The following is a 17,324-nucleotide window of genomic DNA, read 5'->3' as shown; positions in this document are numbered from 1 at the left end:
ATTATTGATATTGAGTGTCCAGGGAATATTAATGAAGTGGTTTGGTTCTGATTGGTTGAAAATCCTAGGACTAGTTCGCAAAAGTAGGTTTCGGATATAGCTCGATTTTGCGAGAAAACGGTGCGTCGTAGACCCCAAAAAGGCGCCGTGCACTTTTGTTCGGGCTAACCCAAGGATTGCAACGATGCCATGTTTTTGAGTCTACGGCTAACGGTATACGATTTACGGCCAAAAATGTCCAAAATTTTTGTTTTTTGCGCTGTAGCGCCCCCGTTAGGCCGATTGGGTCGAGACTCGGTATCTGACAAGAAGGCCGGACTACTACATTCTGACCAAATTTCAGCTTTCTAGGCCTTACGGTTTGGGCTGCACGAACAGTTTGAGTGGAGAATAATAATAATAATAATAATAATAATAATAATAATAATAATAATAATAATAATAAAAATCCTAACAAATACAATAGGGTTTCAGCACTGCGTGCTTGAACCCCTAATAATAATAAAAATCCTAACAAAAACAATAGGGTTTCAGCACTGCGTGCTTGAACCCCTAATAATAAAAATCCTAACAATTACAATAGGGTTTCAGCACTGCGTGCTTGAACCCCTAATAATAATTAAAGCTGCAAGCAGCATTTTACCGGGGTTCAAGCATTTAAGGCATCTGAGGTGGTCAGAGCCAACCTGGATGTTTGGATGACATTTAAACACATCCAAAATGGAGAACAGGTTAACAGACAGACACACACACTGAAAGTAAATGATTAGACTAATATATGTATACTCTATAAGCATATGCACACACACACACACACAAAGACACACATATACATGCACAAACATTTTGTTGCAGATATAGGTATTTGAAATAAGTGATAGGTGACATAAAATTATTGCAAGTCTTCTCTTTTTCAGAGTTTAGATGTCATTTTCAGGTTAAACTGTAATCATAATGTGGCAAAATTGTAAAAACTGATACATCTGTATAAACAAAATGGAAAACATCAATTCAATGAGATTTAAAATGTTATAACCGTTAATTTATTAATGTTTTGGCATGAATTCATGAAAACAGTACTGTTTAACTAGCTGAATGAGCCCATTAGTGATCTTCCACTGTCATCTAGTGGTTATAAATTGCATTTACTCAAACAACACTGTGTTTTAAAACATAATTGTTATAGTGTTATTTTTTTCCCAATCTCTCTTAAATTTTGCATGCTTGTTTAGAATGAAATTATGGATTATTTTACACCGTCTTACAGACCATAATTTGTGGGCTTTCTGTTTGTATTAATAGGCCTTTGTGTACACTATGAAAATAACATATTATAACATTACTGGTTTATAGTTGCCCAAATGCAATTGTTCAACATGTTTTTGATAATTATTGACCTTCAGAGTCTAGAGAATTGTACTTCAGTGATTTTATTGATTTTTATCTTAAAACCTTTCACTAGTTTACCAAAGTATCTTTTTAAAATAATGTTGAATATTTAATTAACAGCTTTATTGACAACATTGGTCCCAGAGGCAAAGTTGTTCAGAATGAGGAGATTTATGAAATGATATGAAGATCTAGTGTTTTTGAGTGAATATATGAGCATTTTCAAACAATTTGAGGCCATTTACCATATAAATCTTGTGTTTTGAGACCTTTTCTACTGTTATAGCGCCACCTATGGTCTGATCTCCATGAAACTTTGCATGCTTGTTAAGAGTCACCTGCTACATGATTTCACTGAGTTTCATAAAGTTTTGAGTTTTCGTTTAGGTTTTATAGGCTTTGGGGTATGTTTGGCCACACCCCTTTTTCTATATTACCCCTTTACAGCTAACCAAAGGACAAAATTCAACATTTTTTTAATAATTATTGATCTAGAGAGTCCACAGAATATTACTGCAGTGGTTTGGTTCCGATCGGACAAAAAACCAAGGACTAGTTCGCAAAAGTAGGTTTTTAACATATTTGTGAATAACAATTGAACGATTTGATTGACAGCAATGGTTCTTGAGGCAAAGTTGTGCATTATGAGGAGATCTATCAAATGATATGCATATTGTGTTGATATGTGAAACACCACGTGATTACAGAGCCATAAAACTCGTTAGCGCCAACTAGTGGCCGATTTCTTTCAAAATTCTTACAGACCTTAAGGTTCATGAGTTGAACGTACCCAGTGAGTTTCGTTCCGATCAACATCCGTTAACCCTTTCAAATAGGTGCTTAAAATTGTTTGGCCAATGGCGGCCATGTTTTTTGAGATATGCAAATGTCCTCATAGGTACTTGTGCCCCTTCAGACCAAGACACTGCATACCAATTTTCAAGTCGATCGAGTCAACAGTTGCCTAGTTATAGCCATTTATGTGTTTTTTCTTTTTATAGCGCCCCCAAGTGGCAGAGGTGTGCAATTTTTTTAATTTGACCAAAGATTGAGCTCATAGATATATATACCGAGTTTGGTTAAGATATCTCATTTCATTCATGAGTTATAGCCTGTTGCGTAAAATTGGTCCTCGACTTTCGGACATTTTGGCGTCCCATTACGACAGTGAGTCGAAATTTCTACTTTTTTTTGATAATTATTGATATTCACTGGACAGAGAACATTTCTGCAGTGGTTTGGTTCAGATTGGGCGAAAAACCTAGGACTAGTTCGCAAAAGTAGGTTTTGGACATACGTCAAGTTTGCGAAAAAACGAGGCCTCTTAGACCCAAATTCAGAGTGACCGTTTATAATTTCGCATGACCCACGGATTCCAGAAATGTAAAATTTTTGGCTCTATCACAAGCGGTTTAGGAGCTATTAGCAAAAACGCATTTTCGATCACTGTAGCGCCCCCTATTGGCCAATTGGGCTGAGACTTTGATAGGTTCTCCCCAAATTGAGCTCTATCATCTGACCAAGTTTCAAGTCTCTAGGCCTTACGGTTTGGGCTGCACGTTCAGTTCTAGGGCAGAAGAATAATAATAATAATAATAATTAAAGCTGCAAGCAGCATTTACGGGGTTCAAGCACATTAAGGCCTCTGAGGTGGTCTGAGCCAACCTGGATGTACGGATGACAGTTAAACACATCCAAAACGGAGAATAGGCTGACAGACAGACACACGCACTGAAATTAAATGATTAAACTAGTTTTAAGAGTTTGGATGTCATTTTCAGGTTTCACTGTAATCATAATTTGGCAAAATTTTAAAAACTGGTAAGTCTGTATGAACAAAATGGAAAACTTTAACTCAGTGAGATTTAAAATGTTGTAACAGTGTTTTTTTTTATTGTTTAGGCATGAATTCATAAATCTTCTCAAAAGTACTGTTTCAATTTGCTGAATGAGCCCATTAGTGGTCTTCCGCTGCCATCTAGTGGTTGCATTTACTCAAACAACACTGTTTTTAAACATAACTGTTATAGTGTAAAGTTTTTTGCCCAATCTCTCTTAAATTTTGCATGCTTGTTTAGAATGAAATTAGGCTTTATTTTACACAGTTTTGATAGTTTGTGGGCTTTCTGTTTGTATAAATAGGCCTTTGTGTACACTGTGAAAAGAACATATTATACAATCACTGGTTTATAGTTGTCCAAATGCAATTTTTCAACATGTTTTTGATTATTATTGACCTTCAGAGTCTAGAGAATTGTACTTCAGTGGTTTTATTGATTTTCAGCTTAAAGCCTTGGACTACTTTGCCAAAGTAACTTTTTTAAATAATCTTCAATATTTAATTAACAGCTTTATTGACAACATTGGTCCCAAAAGTTGTTCGGAATGAGGAGATCTATCATATGATATGAAGATCTAGTGTTTATGTGAATATATGAGCATTTTCAGACAATTTGAGGCCATTTACCATATCAATCTTATGTTTTGAGACCTTTTCTACTGTCATAGCGCCACCTGTGGTCCGATCTCCATGAAAATTTGCATGCTTGTTAAGAGTCACCTGATACATGATTCCACGAAGTTTCATAAAGTTTTGAGTTTTCGTTTAGGTTTTATATGCTTTTGGGTATGTTTGGCCACACCCCTTTTACTAAATTACTAACCCTTTTCTAATTTAGCCAGTTAAAGCTAACCAAAGGACAAAATTCAACATTTTTTTGATAATTATTGATCTAGAGAGTCCAGAGAAAATTACTGCAGTGGTTTGGTTTCGATCGGGTAAAAAATCTGGGACTAGTTCGCAAAAGTAAGTTTTTAACATATTTGTGAATAACAATTGAACGATTTGATTGACATCTTCGCTCCTTGAGGCAAAGTTGTTCACAAAGAGGAGATCTATCATATGATATGAAGATCTAGTGTTTGTGTGAATGTATGAACATGTCCTACAAATTGTGATCATTTTCTATTGAAAATGTGTGCATTTTACCGGGGTTCAAGCATTTAAGGCCTCTGAGGTGGTCAGAGCCAACCTGGATGTTTGGATGACATTTAAACACATCCAAAATGGAGAACAGGTTAACAGACAGACACACACACTGAAAGTAAATGATTAGACTAATATATGTATAATCTATAAGCATATGCACACACACACACACAAAGACACACATATACATGCACAAACATTTTGTTGCAGATATAGGTATTTGAAATAAGTGATAGGTGACAAAATTATTGCAAGTCTTCTCTTTTTCAGAGTTTAGATGTCATTTTCAGGTTAAACTGTAATCATAATGTGGCAAAATTGTAAAAACTGATACATCTGTATAAACAAAATGGAAAACATCAATTCAATGAGATTTAAAATGTTATAACAGTTAATTTATTAACGTTTTGGCATGAATTCATGAAAACAGTACTGTTTAACTAGCTGAATGAGCCCATTAGTGGTCTTCCGCTGCCATCTAGTGGTTATAAATTGCATTTACTCAAACAACACTGTGTTTTAAAACATAACTGTTATAGTGTTGTAATTTTTTTTTGCCCAATCTCTCTTAAATTTTGCATGCTTGTTTAGAATGAAATCATGCATTATTTTACACAGTTTTGATAATTTGTGGGCTTTCTGTTTGTATAAATAGGCCTTTGTGTACACTATGCAAATAACATATTATAAAATTATTGGTTTATAGTTGCCCAAATGCAATTGTTCAACATGTTTTTGATAATTATTGACCTTCAGAGTCTAGAGAATTGTACTTCAGTGGTTTTATTGATTTTCATCTTAAACCGTATCACAAGTATGCCAAAGTAACTTTTTTAAATAATCTTGAATATTTAATTAACAGCTTTATTGACAACATTGGTCCCAGAGGCAAAGTTGTTCAGAATGAGAAGATTTATCATATGATATGAAGATTTAGTGTTTTTGAGTGAATATATGAACATTTTCAAACAATTCGAGGCCATTTACCATATAAATCTTGTGTTTTGAGACCTTTTCTACTGTTATAGCGCCACCTATGGTCTGATCTCCATGAAACTTTGCATGCTTATTAAGAGTCACCTGTTACATGATTTCACTGAGTTTCATAAAGTTTTGAGTTTTCCTTTAGGTTTTATAGGCTTTGGGGTATGTTTGGCCACACCCCTTTTTCTAAATTACCCCGTTACAGCTAACCAAAGGACAAAATTCAACATTTTTTTAATAATTATTGATCTAAAGAGTCCACAGAATATTACTGCAGTGGTTTGGTTCCGATCGGGCAAAAAACCTAGGACTAGTTCGCAAAAGTAGGTTTTTAACATATTTGTGAATAACAATTGAACGATTTGATTGACAGCAATGGTTCTTGAGGCAAAGTTGTGCATTACGAGGAGATCTATCAAATGATATGCATATTGTGTTGATATGTGAAACACCACGTGATTACAGAGCCATAAAACTCGTTAGCGCCAACTAGTGGCCGATTTCTTTCAAAATTCTTACAGACCTTAAGGTTCATGAGTCGAACGTACCCAGCGAGTTTCGTTCCGATCAACATCCGTTAACCCTTTCAAATAGGTGCTTAAATTTGTTTGGCCAATGGCGGCCATGTTTTTTGAGATATGCCAATGTCCTCATAGGTACTTGTGCCCCTTCAGACCAAGACACTGCATACCGATTTTCAAGTTGATCGAGCCAACGGTTGCCTAGTTATAGCAATTTATGTGTTTTTTCTATCTTATAGCGCCCCCAAGTGGCAGAGATGCGCAATTTTTTTGATTTGACCAAAGATTGAGCTCATACATATGTATACCGAGTTTGGTGAAGATATCTCATTCCGTTCAAGAGTTATAGTTAAAATAGCATTTGGCTAACGTTAGCATAGACGCTTTTTGGTGTACTGTTTCGCGTATGAATTGAAATTTCAACTTTTTTTTGATAATTATTGATATTGAGTGTCCAGGGAATATTTATGAAGTGGTTTGGTTCTGATTGTTTGAAAATCCTAGGACTAGTTCGCAAAAGTAGGTTTCGGATATAGCTCGATTTTGCGAGAAAACGGTGCGTCGTAGACCCCAAAAAGGCGCCGTGCACTTTTGTTCGGGCTAACCCAAGGATTGCAACAATGCCATGTTTTTGAGTCTACGGCTAACGGTATACGATTTACGGCCAAAACTGTCCAAAATTTTAGTTTTTTGCGCTGTAGCGCCCCCGTTAGGCCGATTGGGCTGAGACTTTGATAAGTTCTCCCCAAAATGAGCTCTACGATCTGTCCAAATTTCAGATCTCTAGGCCTTACGGTTTGGGCTGCACGTTCAGTTCTAGGGCAGAAGAATAATAATAATAATAAAAATCCTAACAATTACAAGAGGGTTTCAGCACTGCGTGCTTGAACCCCTAATAATAATAAAAATCCTAACAATTACAATAGGGTTTCAGCACTGCGTGCTTGAACCCCTAAAAATCCTAACAATTACAATAGGGTTTCAGCACTGCGTGCTTGAACCCCTAAAAATCCTAACAATTACAATAGGGTTTCAGCACTGCGTGCTTGAACCCCTAATAATAATAATAATAATAAAAATCCTAACAATTACAATAGGGTTTCAGCACTGCGTGCTTGAACCCCTAATAATAATAATGTTTTCATTAGTTTAGTGTCGATTGATTCATCTGATTAATCGCAAATCAAATTTGGCTGTGAAAATACCCCCAGAAAATGATTTAAAGCCATTATTGTGTTAAATGAGAAAAAAAAAATCAAGCAGATAATACAAAAAGTAGCTTTAGGATTTATTTATTTTTTTATGTGAAATTATTTCACATAAACGTTTAGGCTGCAGCTGCCTTATGGAACATAAAATAAGATAATTTGAGTTTTTGTGTGTGAGCAGAGATCTGATGATTTATGAAGAGACAGATGTGCATAATTACATGGGTACTACAGTATAAACATGGTTTATGAGAACACTTCCTGTGTCCCCGCAAAACAAAAGGCTTTAAAACATACAAAGGTTTTTTTTTTTTTCTTTTTTCTTTTTTTTTGTCAACAGTCAACACTATGAAATGTAAGATGATGTAAAAAAAAACAACAACAAAAAAAAAAAATTGCATGGCACTGCTAAACATGGACTAAATGTCAGAAACTCCTATTCTGTTTTAATGGGGTGCCTCCTGATTAGTCCACTGACCTTCGGAAAGAGAACAGGAAGAGAAAAGAGATAGGTAATGATTTACAGGCTATAGGAAATTATATTTTCTTTATACAGAAAATATGAAATGACTTGTTCAGTTGTCTATTATATTTAAGAGAAGCAAGTTCCACTCAAAATGATCTCTTATTTAATTTTCTGTTTCCTTAATTACTTCACTTATCTTTCAGGCAGCAGCATGCCAGTAAACTGATGTAAAATGTAAATTTAAAATGTGCAAATTGATCCCCTTAAGGTGAAACGTGACCCTGATAGAAGCAACGAGTGGCTTTGCCACAGTAATTCTGTTCTCTGGCTTATTCTTGCTGTAGACTCCGAACGACCAGCCTGCCAAATATGGGAGAAAAAGGAGGTTGGAAAAATGGACTGGACAAGACACAATTAAAGCCATTGCCAACTGCTTTTTGGCCTTGGCAGTCAAAAGCTATGTGTCCAGTTTTCTCTTTTCATTTGCTGCTGAATGCAAGTGATGATAAATATGAGGACAGACAAGGTCTGCAGTTACTTGAGCGAGTGCAGACACAACACACACAATGACTGCCAGCCTTGGGCCTCTCTCTCACTCTCTCACCCTCTTCACTTTCTCCTGTTAATGGAGACAATGACTTAATCAATTGCTTAAGCATTTGCTTTTGTATTGCTTGAAGTATTCAGTATATGGGGTGTGTTTTGTACAAGAAAATGTCTGTTGATTTTGCTAGCATGATTCTAGATAGTTCTTTATGATTGTCATGGTGTTGATATGTAGACGCCAAGGTCTTCTAAATGGTTTTAGCACATTGCTATGCAGTTTCTAGGGTGGTATGACTGGGTGGTTGCTATATAGATTGTTGGGTGGTTAAAATGTGTTTGCTGCAGGCTCAAGTTAAAAGAACTCAAAAAGTTTGCAAGGCAAAAAAAAAAAAAAAAAAAAAAAAAAAAAAAAAAAAAAGTTTTGGGAGGGTAATTTTGAGGGTTCTTTCAAACGTTAAGACGATAATCAGATTTGGGATTTGTGGTATCATTCATAATTTTAGCACAGATGGTGCAAGATGAGTTATTTATCACTGTTTCTGTTTCCCCTCTCTCTATATTTATAAAGCATCTTGATATAGCTTACTATTAAAGATTTAAAGACGGTCAAGTGGCACTCAACTGAGCCTGGGGCATCTCTCTGCATCGTCTTAACACTCACTTCAACATTATGCCTGGCTTTGCTGTAATTGCATGCTGCCCTTTTGAGCAGCTGTTTATGTGGATGGATAGATCAGAAACATGGGAGAATTTGAAGAGCAGAAACAAGGGCAGCAGTAGCAAAATGTCTCAGTGGCACGCAAAGGTATTTTAAGATTTAAAAATTCAATTTGAAAAGATGATGCGCTGTGTCCTCTTTCACCCTGAACTGTCTGGACTTTAGAACCCTCTCTATCTGCCAGCTGCTCCTTGTGTATCTTTTAGCTTGTCTGTTTGTTTGCCTGTGCATGCGTGTGTGTGTGTGTGTCTGAGTGATGTGATTAATAGAGTGAGATTATTACACAAAGATTAGAACGCAGAATGAGCTTCTACTGCTGTTCCAAAACCAGATAATACATAGTACATAAAACATAGGCCATGTAATTGTAGTAGATATTTGTCTAAAACAGGCTCTATAATGACTGGGTGTGCAGTGATTAATTGGCTGTACCCAGCGTCAGTGACCAAAGTTCAAATTTTGCTCAGGTGCTTCACTGTGCTGATGTTGATGCTATCGTTAGAGTGTCACTGTACAAAGATTTTAATGAACATATACCTGTTGTTGGCTTCCCTGTTTTACTGACTGGAAGTGGTAAGCCTGATTGCTTAAAATACAGTTATAGTTTCGAATAAAACTTGTAGCTGGTTTGTTTGGTTAAAATCTGATAATTTCCCTTTAAATCAACAGAATGTGTGGGAATGACACAGTTATACATGTTTTTGATCCGGATGATCAATAATGCTGTCGTTTGGTGGTCAGAGATGGCCTTATCATTGCATATATATATATATATTTTATCATGCACTTATATACATATTAATATTTTGAAAAAATATATTATCTGTATATTTGGTAGCTGCCTGTTAACATGAGACCAGATTTTAAGAGACGACCCATTTTGTCAAAACACAGGATCAGTTCTGCTCGTTTCTATCAGTCGATTCAATAAAATGAAGTTGGAGAGTTCAGCAAGGTGAGCTAGTCTGTAAGTCAACATTTTCATGGAATAAGGACTTAAATCTTGATGTTTTCATTGCTCAAACCTGACGTATGGCTTGGGATGTTTTCCCTCATTATCATTATCGAAAAGTGAGCAGGTATGTCAAATATGTAGTTTTTGTGTCCCACAGAAAGAGGGCTGCACACCTTTGGATCATCATTATGGTGAATAAATAAGAACAGAACTGGTTAACAACCTGTGAATGTTGACTTTTAGTCTTTTTTGTTTTGTTTTTGTTTTTCACTTGTGTTTTGTATTTTATGATTTAACTCTAAGGATCAAGAATGATGGATCACGGTTGAGCTGGCCCTTGGTCCTCCCACATGTTTACCATTTGTGGCTTTTAATGATTTATATTACCTCTAGGTGTTTTGTCAGGCTTCAGGGCCAAGGTATCGATCTGGGGGTGATTTGCTTGTCTGGTTTGTACAACCTTAGAGTTCCCTGGGGTTGAGCACCGTTCAGTCTTCAGATCTTCTCAACAAATACATTAGCTCAATGATCCAACCAAATTTATGATCTAGAATCTAGATCAAGGGTGCTCAGCCCAGCTTCTTTCCTGCTAACATGCAATCCCCCTCTATTAAACACACCAACCCTTTAAAAGCAAACCCAAAGACATTGACTAGCTGGTTTGTGTGTGTTCGATTAGATATGGGTCTGAACTCTAGTAATTAGGCAGTTAGATCCCCAAGAGCAATTTGAGAATGTAGTTATAATGAAATGTTCATTGTGAATTTTAAGGGTATTTCACACTGTAACTAGCAACATATATTTTATTATGGAAAGAACCAGCTTGTGTACACTGTCCTTTTTAGGGACACGTTTTGTGACATCACATCTTGTTTTTGGTTTGTTTAGATGCCTTTATTGCGTGTTATGTTCATGTAGTTGGACCGCACCAGAGTTTGGAAGTGGATTGAGAAAATGCAGGTCTCAGTTCACTTGTTTATTGCACACCAGTGTTGGATGGCAGTATTCACACTTATTCATACTTATGAACCACACAAACAGAGCTATCCACTGCAATCCATTGTTCAACAATACAGCATTGGCTCAATCAGTGATCTAATATTGGATTGGGACTGTCTCTTTGTGGACCAAATGAAGACTTTCTGAGTGTTTGGGAAACCTGTTCCTAAACCCCCACTGGGAAGGTTTGTGAAATGATAAAAAATTCTGTTTAAAGTCTTACATAAATCCGTAAAAGTATAAACTGTTGAATTCAATTCACTGGAAAATTACACTGAAACTTCCTCTGTTTCTGTTTCTTGAATAACGCCCATTACTTTTGAAAATAACATGCTTTAAAACGTGTTGTTCATGAATGAGACGAGGGCAGTTTGAGCCAATTTGATGCCTAAAACAAGAGATACAGCCCAAGCAATCAGACTGCTGATGGATTTTTTTGTGTTGGATATCTAGCATTGTGAGCGATAATTGTTTGTGTGATGTGTGGGTTATTCTGTGCTAGAGAAAAAAATAAAATCGCTGAAGTGAAACATTGCACAGTGGGTGTTTAAAGAGAAGACTCATGTGGACTTCACAGTAGGCAAAGACTAGAGCCAGAGAGAGATGCCAATGGCTGGTAAAAGCCTAAACAGAGTAAATAGATGCCAAATTTGCCATTTCACAGTTTACAATTTCCACACATGCCGTTAAATGTTGCTATAATTGATCTGCCATACAATAGCGTGAATGAAAATTGTAAAAGATTTAGCAATGATTAATGCACACTAAATTTCTCCAATGAATTTCTCCATTGAAGATGAGATGGCACCCCATGGACATCAAGCATTTTCTTTGTCAAAATAAAATTGCAACGCATTGCTAACTTCAATTGGCAACAATCATCTTTTCATTCTGTCAGTCAGCCATCTGCTTATACATTACGTTAGCATTTATCTCTTCCTCACACTGATTCTTCCCGCTCTCGTCTTAATTCATTCTTTCCATCCATCAGATTTGCAGAGTAGAGTTGTATAAATACAAGCTAAATCTCAGTGACAAGCCTTTCCACCTGCGCTATGTTTGATTTCATGGCACGTCTAAGGATTTTTTTTTCAGCTTTCGATCTCTTAAACTATTTATGACTCATAAATCTACATGAAAATAATGAGATATTTTATATGGAACGTTTGTTTTAATGCATGTGGTAATTATTAAAGAGGCTCATGCGCATCATGGAGGTGTTGAAATTCTAGAGGATCACAGTGATTTATTGTTTCTCTTGTCATTAGTTTTCATGTTTTACTTGGTTTTGCTTAGGGATGCCTGATTTATTGGTACAATATTGGCTATACAATACACATTTGGTTGTCATATTGTTCAGGTGTGTGTTGTTAATAATCCTTGTTTGCTTGTGTACTAAAGTTGCTCTGTTCATTGTTGTTGGGTCTCTTCAATATTGGATACTCTTTTGTGGATTATTTGCATGTGTAATTATTAAATATTAAGTCTGCATGTGCTTTTGTGTTCTATAACACTGATCTGTGATAATTATATTATATTTCTATTATTGTATGTGTTATGTTTTATTTGAATGTGTTTTAATAATTTTTGATTTTTTGGCTATTGGTAAAAATATACCCCTGTGACCTAAGACTGATTTTGTGGTCCAGGGTCACATTTATATATAGCTGTAAATTAAACATATTATTTATTTATATAATCAACATCTTTAAATCAATAAATCAATAGTTTTATATTTCTACATTAATTTGTTTTGCGCAGTGCTTTATGGGGTTGTGCTTCTTTTCCCCTAAAGTCAAATCTGTACCTTCAAATCAAACTTTGCAATTCTGTGATTAACCTCGTAGCTGGTTGATTTGGTTCACATTGCCCATTTATTGACTTTCAGCCATAAAATTAAAAATACTTAATTTGTATTTCACAGCATCTATAATTTCTATTTTGAAAATCGGTCTAAAATCCTGAAAAAACATTCTGAATGGCTGTAACCGTGTCATGTCACAGAGGATTCTCGCTTTCATTGTGGACGTACACATTTCATCTGCCTCAAAATATGAGACACATGAGGAGCAAGTACATATCCGTTCTCCCCCATGCCACCCAATAGTGCCTGACTGAGGGTGAACCAGTGAGAGAAGGAGGGTCACCAGTCCAGGTGTTGCTAGGAGACAGTCTATTTATTGGAGCCCTTTAGTCTCAGTTTAGTTTTGATAAGTGACATGCAATAACATCACACACTGTCAAGAGAGCTGGTCATAAATCACGCTCTGTCTTTCATCTTCCACCCTACTGTGCAAGTGCGCTCTTCACAAAAATAGTTCAATTGGACAGTGTTTGTGTCTGTGTTTCTGATGTAAACAGTGACTTTTTACATATCTCTTGGAGGCTTCTTGTATAGGTTTGCTTTATAGATTGATACACACCCCTCGTTTTGAATGATCTTAAATTCTTTGTGCGTTTTACCATGGATGATGGATGTCTTTAATACTTTTTGAATGTCCCTTAGCTTTGCTGACAGCTCAGGCAAAGGACAAATTTATGGCGTCTCTTGTGACGTGTAAAAACTCTCACAAACAGACCTTGCAACTCACCTTGCAGCTGTCTGTTTCTTTTAATATGGTGTCTTATAAATCAAATGATGTCAGTGCATTAAAACCATTAGAAGTGCACTAAAAAGACAATGCTTGTTGTGATTATGCATTGCGTTTGTTTTCTATATGGCAATTTTTCATTTTTGTGTGTTCTTGTGTGTCGTTGTACACACTCTTTGTGTCTGTTTGTGTGCAGTAGTGATGTATGGTGTGGCTCACAAATGCTCATAACGTTTTATTTTTCTCTATCGACCAGCTCTGCAAAAAGCACTTCACGCGACATGGCCAACAAGGACGTGGTAATACATACTATAATATTTGGTTGCATGAATTGATGTGTTTAATAAGGTTTTTATTGTATGCTATTGCTGTTTTGGGTATTTGTTCTAAATGTCCCCTACATGGACTTGAATGATACCTCAAATTATGTGGATATGTGCTTACTTTTCCAGATAATTTTAAAAGCACTTTGAGGAATGGTGTCCAGTAAAACACCAGTCATCATCAGTCTGGCAAGGGGTAAGCTGCCTCAAAGTGGCAGAAAAGCTGTGTTGACCCTCCTACCAAAAAAAAAGGAGATCTTGGAGATATAAGATTTAAGATGTCTTTTAGAGGACGCTTATAATTAAGTGGCCTTTTCGTTGTGGCACAAGTTTGCTTGTTTGGACCCCTGTTAAGTCTGCTAACAAAACCTTTAATCCACGGTAAACGATTGGATTTAACAAACAATTTCTTTCTTCCCGGACTAAGGAAGTTTGCAAATGCATGTCTAAATGTGAACTGCAGCCATTGTTTGCCGTGATCCAAACTGTGCTGTCATTGCCACACATGCTCAAGCTCTGGCTGAAAAGGTACATGCCATTCCTGACAGGAGGCCAGCAGTGCAGCTTGGCGCCACATTCGTGCCAAGATCGTTTGCTATGTGTGATTGAAAGAGGGACTCGAGCCATGACTAAAGACAAGAAAATCAGAGAGGTTTTGAGCAAGAGCAAGTTTTGCAGTATTCTGAATGTAGTTCAGTAATTCAATTCATGTAATTTAAATGTATTATTAAATAAAAAAAAAAAAAAAAAAAAAAAAAAAAAAAAAACAGAAAAATTCGGATAAGACAGATATATTAATTATTGGACCAAAAAACACTACACAGAATCTTGTAGATTACAATTTGCATCTAGACAGATGTACTGTTACTTCCTCTACAGTCAGAAATCTGGGTGTCATATTAGACAGCAATTTGTCTTTTGAAAATCGTATTTCCAATGTTACCAAACTGCATTCTTCCATCTTAGAAACATTGCCAAACTACGAAACATGTTATCTGTTTCTGATGCAGAAAAGCTAGTTCATGCATTCATGACCTCTAGACTGGACTATTGTAATGCACTTCTAGGTGGTTGTCCTGCTTCTTCAATAAACAAGTTACAGGTAGTCCAAAATGCAGCAGCTAGAGTCCTTACAAGGTCAAGAAAATATGATCATATTACCCCAATTTTACAGTCTCTGCACTGGCTACCTATTAAGTTCCGTATCAGTTACAAATTATCATTACTTACCTATAAGGCCCTAAATGGTTTAGCTCCTGCGTACCTAACTAGCCTTCTACCACGCTACAATCCATCACACTCCCTAAGGTCACAAAACGCTGGACCTTTTGGTAGTTCCTAGGATAGCAAAGTCCACTAAAGGAGGTAGAGCTTTTTCACATCTGGCTCCCAAACTCTGGAGTAGCCTTCCTGATAATGTTCAGGGTTCAGACACACTCTGTCTGTTTAAATCTAGATTAAAAATGCATCTCTTTCGCCAAGCATTCGAATAATGTATCTCTTAAATTGTGAATGTAGTTGCATCTGATCAAATGTGCATTATTATTCATTAGCTTGGGTTAAACTAATTTTAGTTTGTTGGATCAGCAGCTATGCTAATGATGTCTCTATTTTGTTTCTATGTTTTGGTAACTAGGATTTACACAAGCTCCAGTCTGGACCCAGAACACCTGAGAAGAGATGATGCTGACCCTCAGAGGACCTCAGATGATGCTAACCCTGAATCAACAAACAGAACTAACAAATATTGCTACAAGTGTGATTGCATCACATAACAATTATTAATTAATAATATTAATAATGTTCATCGTATAGCTGACTATGTCTTGTATCATTTTTTTTTCTAAAAATCCTGTCAAACGTGCACAAACTTACAGTCACCACCATAAGCTACTACTAAATATTGTAGAAACATAATTTTCTGTAAAGTTGCTTTGTAACAATTCGTATTGTAAAAAGCCCTATACAAATAAACTTGAATTGAAAACTTGAATTTAATTGAATAATAGGTTTCATAAATAAAAATAAAAAATCCACCAAGGTGTAGAATATACATGGTTTGTGTGTGTGACTGTGTTACATCAGCCAGATAAAGTTTCAAATTGAGCTTTTCTGTTTTCCTCTGGTGTATTGTCCAGACTAAAAATGAGACTTAGATAAACCAGATTTAAAATTCAGGTGGGCATGGATGCATAAGGTGTTTGTCTGAGTATTCATGTTAACAGTCAGATGGTAGCGGTGCTGAGGCGGGTGATTGAGTTTGATTGGATCTCATGGTGTGGACTGACACACCCTGGCATCTGTCTCTCTCTTTCCCGCTCCCCATCAGTCATCTCCAGAATCTGTCTCCGTCTCAAGCCATATGCACCTGTCAGACAGAGATACTGCTCAGTTATGATATTACCATAGTGACAGAGGGACAGGGAATAGGTAGCCAGTGTCATGCACACATGAGTGCACTTTCTATTTGTATAAAGATTACAGGTGGAAACTTGCTAAACTGTCCTCAGCTTGAGTGCAACTGTGGGATATGTTTCATATGCTCTAAAATTACATTAAATTACATTTCGTCATTTAGCAGACACTTTTATTCAAAGCGACAAATGAGGACAATGGGAGCAATCAAAATCAACAAGAGACCAATGATATGCAAGTGTTATAACAAGTCTCTGTTAGCTTAATAGTACACATAGCAAAGGTTTTTTTATTATTATTATATAATAAATAAAAAGAAAACAGACAGAATAGAAAAATAATAGAGTGAGGTGTAGGTGATATTGAGAGTCGGAAATAAAAGATCTCTCATTTTGTATGTGTATTCACATAGGGATAGTTAAAATAGGAATCAACAATATCCATCCATCCATCCATCCATCCATCATCTTCCTCTAATCCGGGGCCGGGTCGCGGGGGCACCAGTCTAAGCAGAGACGCCCAGACTTCCCTCTTCCTAGCCACTTCTTCCAGCTCTTCCGGGGGGACCCAGAGGCGTTCCCAGGCCAGCCGGGAGACATAGTCCCTCCAGCGTGTCCTAGGTCTTCCCCGGGGCCTCCTCCAGGTGAGACGTGCCTGGAACACCTCCCTGGGAAGGCGTCCAGGAGGCATCCAAAATAGATACCCGAGCCACCTCAGCTGGCTCCTCTCGATGTGGAGGAGCAAAGGCTCTACTCTGAGCTCCTCCCGAGTGACTGAGCTTCTCACCCTATCTCTAAGGGAGCACCCAACCACCCGACAGAGAAAGCTCATTTTGGCCGCCTGTATCCAGGATCTTGTCCTTTCGGTCATGACCCACAGCTAATAACCTTAGGTGAGAGTGTGAACGTAGATTGACCGGTAAATCGAGAGCTTTGCCTTACAGCTCAGCTCCTTCTTCACCACGACAGACCGGTACAGTGACCGCATTACTGCAGAAGCTGCACCGATCCGTCTGTCAATCTCACGTTCCATCCTTCCCTCACTCGTGAACAAGACCCCAGTAATCCACCCTTTTCCGACTGAGAACCATGGCCTCGGACTTGGAGGTGCTGATTCTCATCCCAGCCGATTCACATTCGGCTGCAAACCGTCCCAGTGCACGCTGAAGGTTCTGGTCTGAGAAGGCCAACGCGACAACATCTTGTCATTTATGAACAGAA

The 17,324-nt window shown here is 37.0% G+C and overlaps 1 long non-coding RNA gene across 1 annotated transcript; it reads left to right on the top strand.

Moving 5' to 3' along the window:
* Positions 1 to 12,855: 12,855 nt before the first annotated feature.
* On the top strand, positions 12,856 to 14,450 carry LOC113079631 (uncharacterized). Its single transcript, XR_003281733.1, has 2 exons — positions 12,856 to 13,665; positions 13,819 to 14,450. It is a non-coding gene; the product is annotated as an uncharacterized LOC113079631 (long non-coding RNA).
* The last annotated feature ends 2,874 nt before the right edge of the window (positions 14,451 to 17,324 follow it).

This window comes from Carassius auratus, unplaced genomic scaffold (genome assembly GCF_003368295.1).
Source record: "Carassius auratus strain Wakin unplaced genomic scaffold, ASM336829v1 scaf_tig00028804, whole genome shotgun sequence".
NCBI classification, from domain to species: Eukaryota; Metazoa; Chordata; class Actinopteri; order Cypriniformes; family Cyprinidae; genus Carassius; species Carassius auratus.
This window is presented reverse-complemented; position numbering and strand designations above follow the sequence as displayed.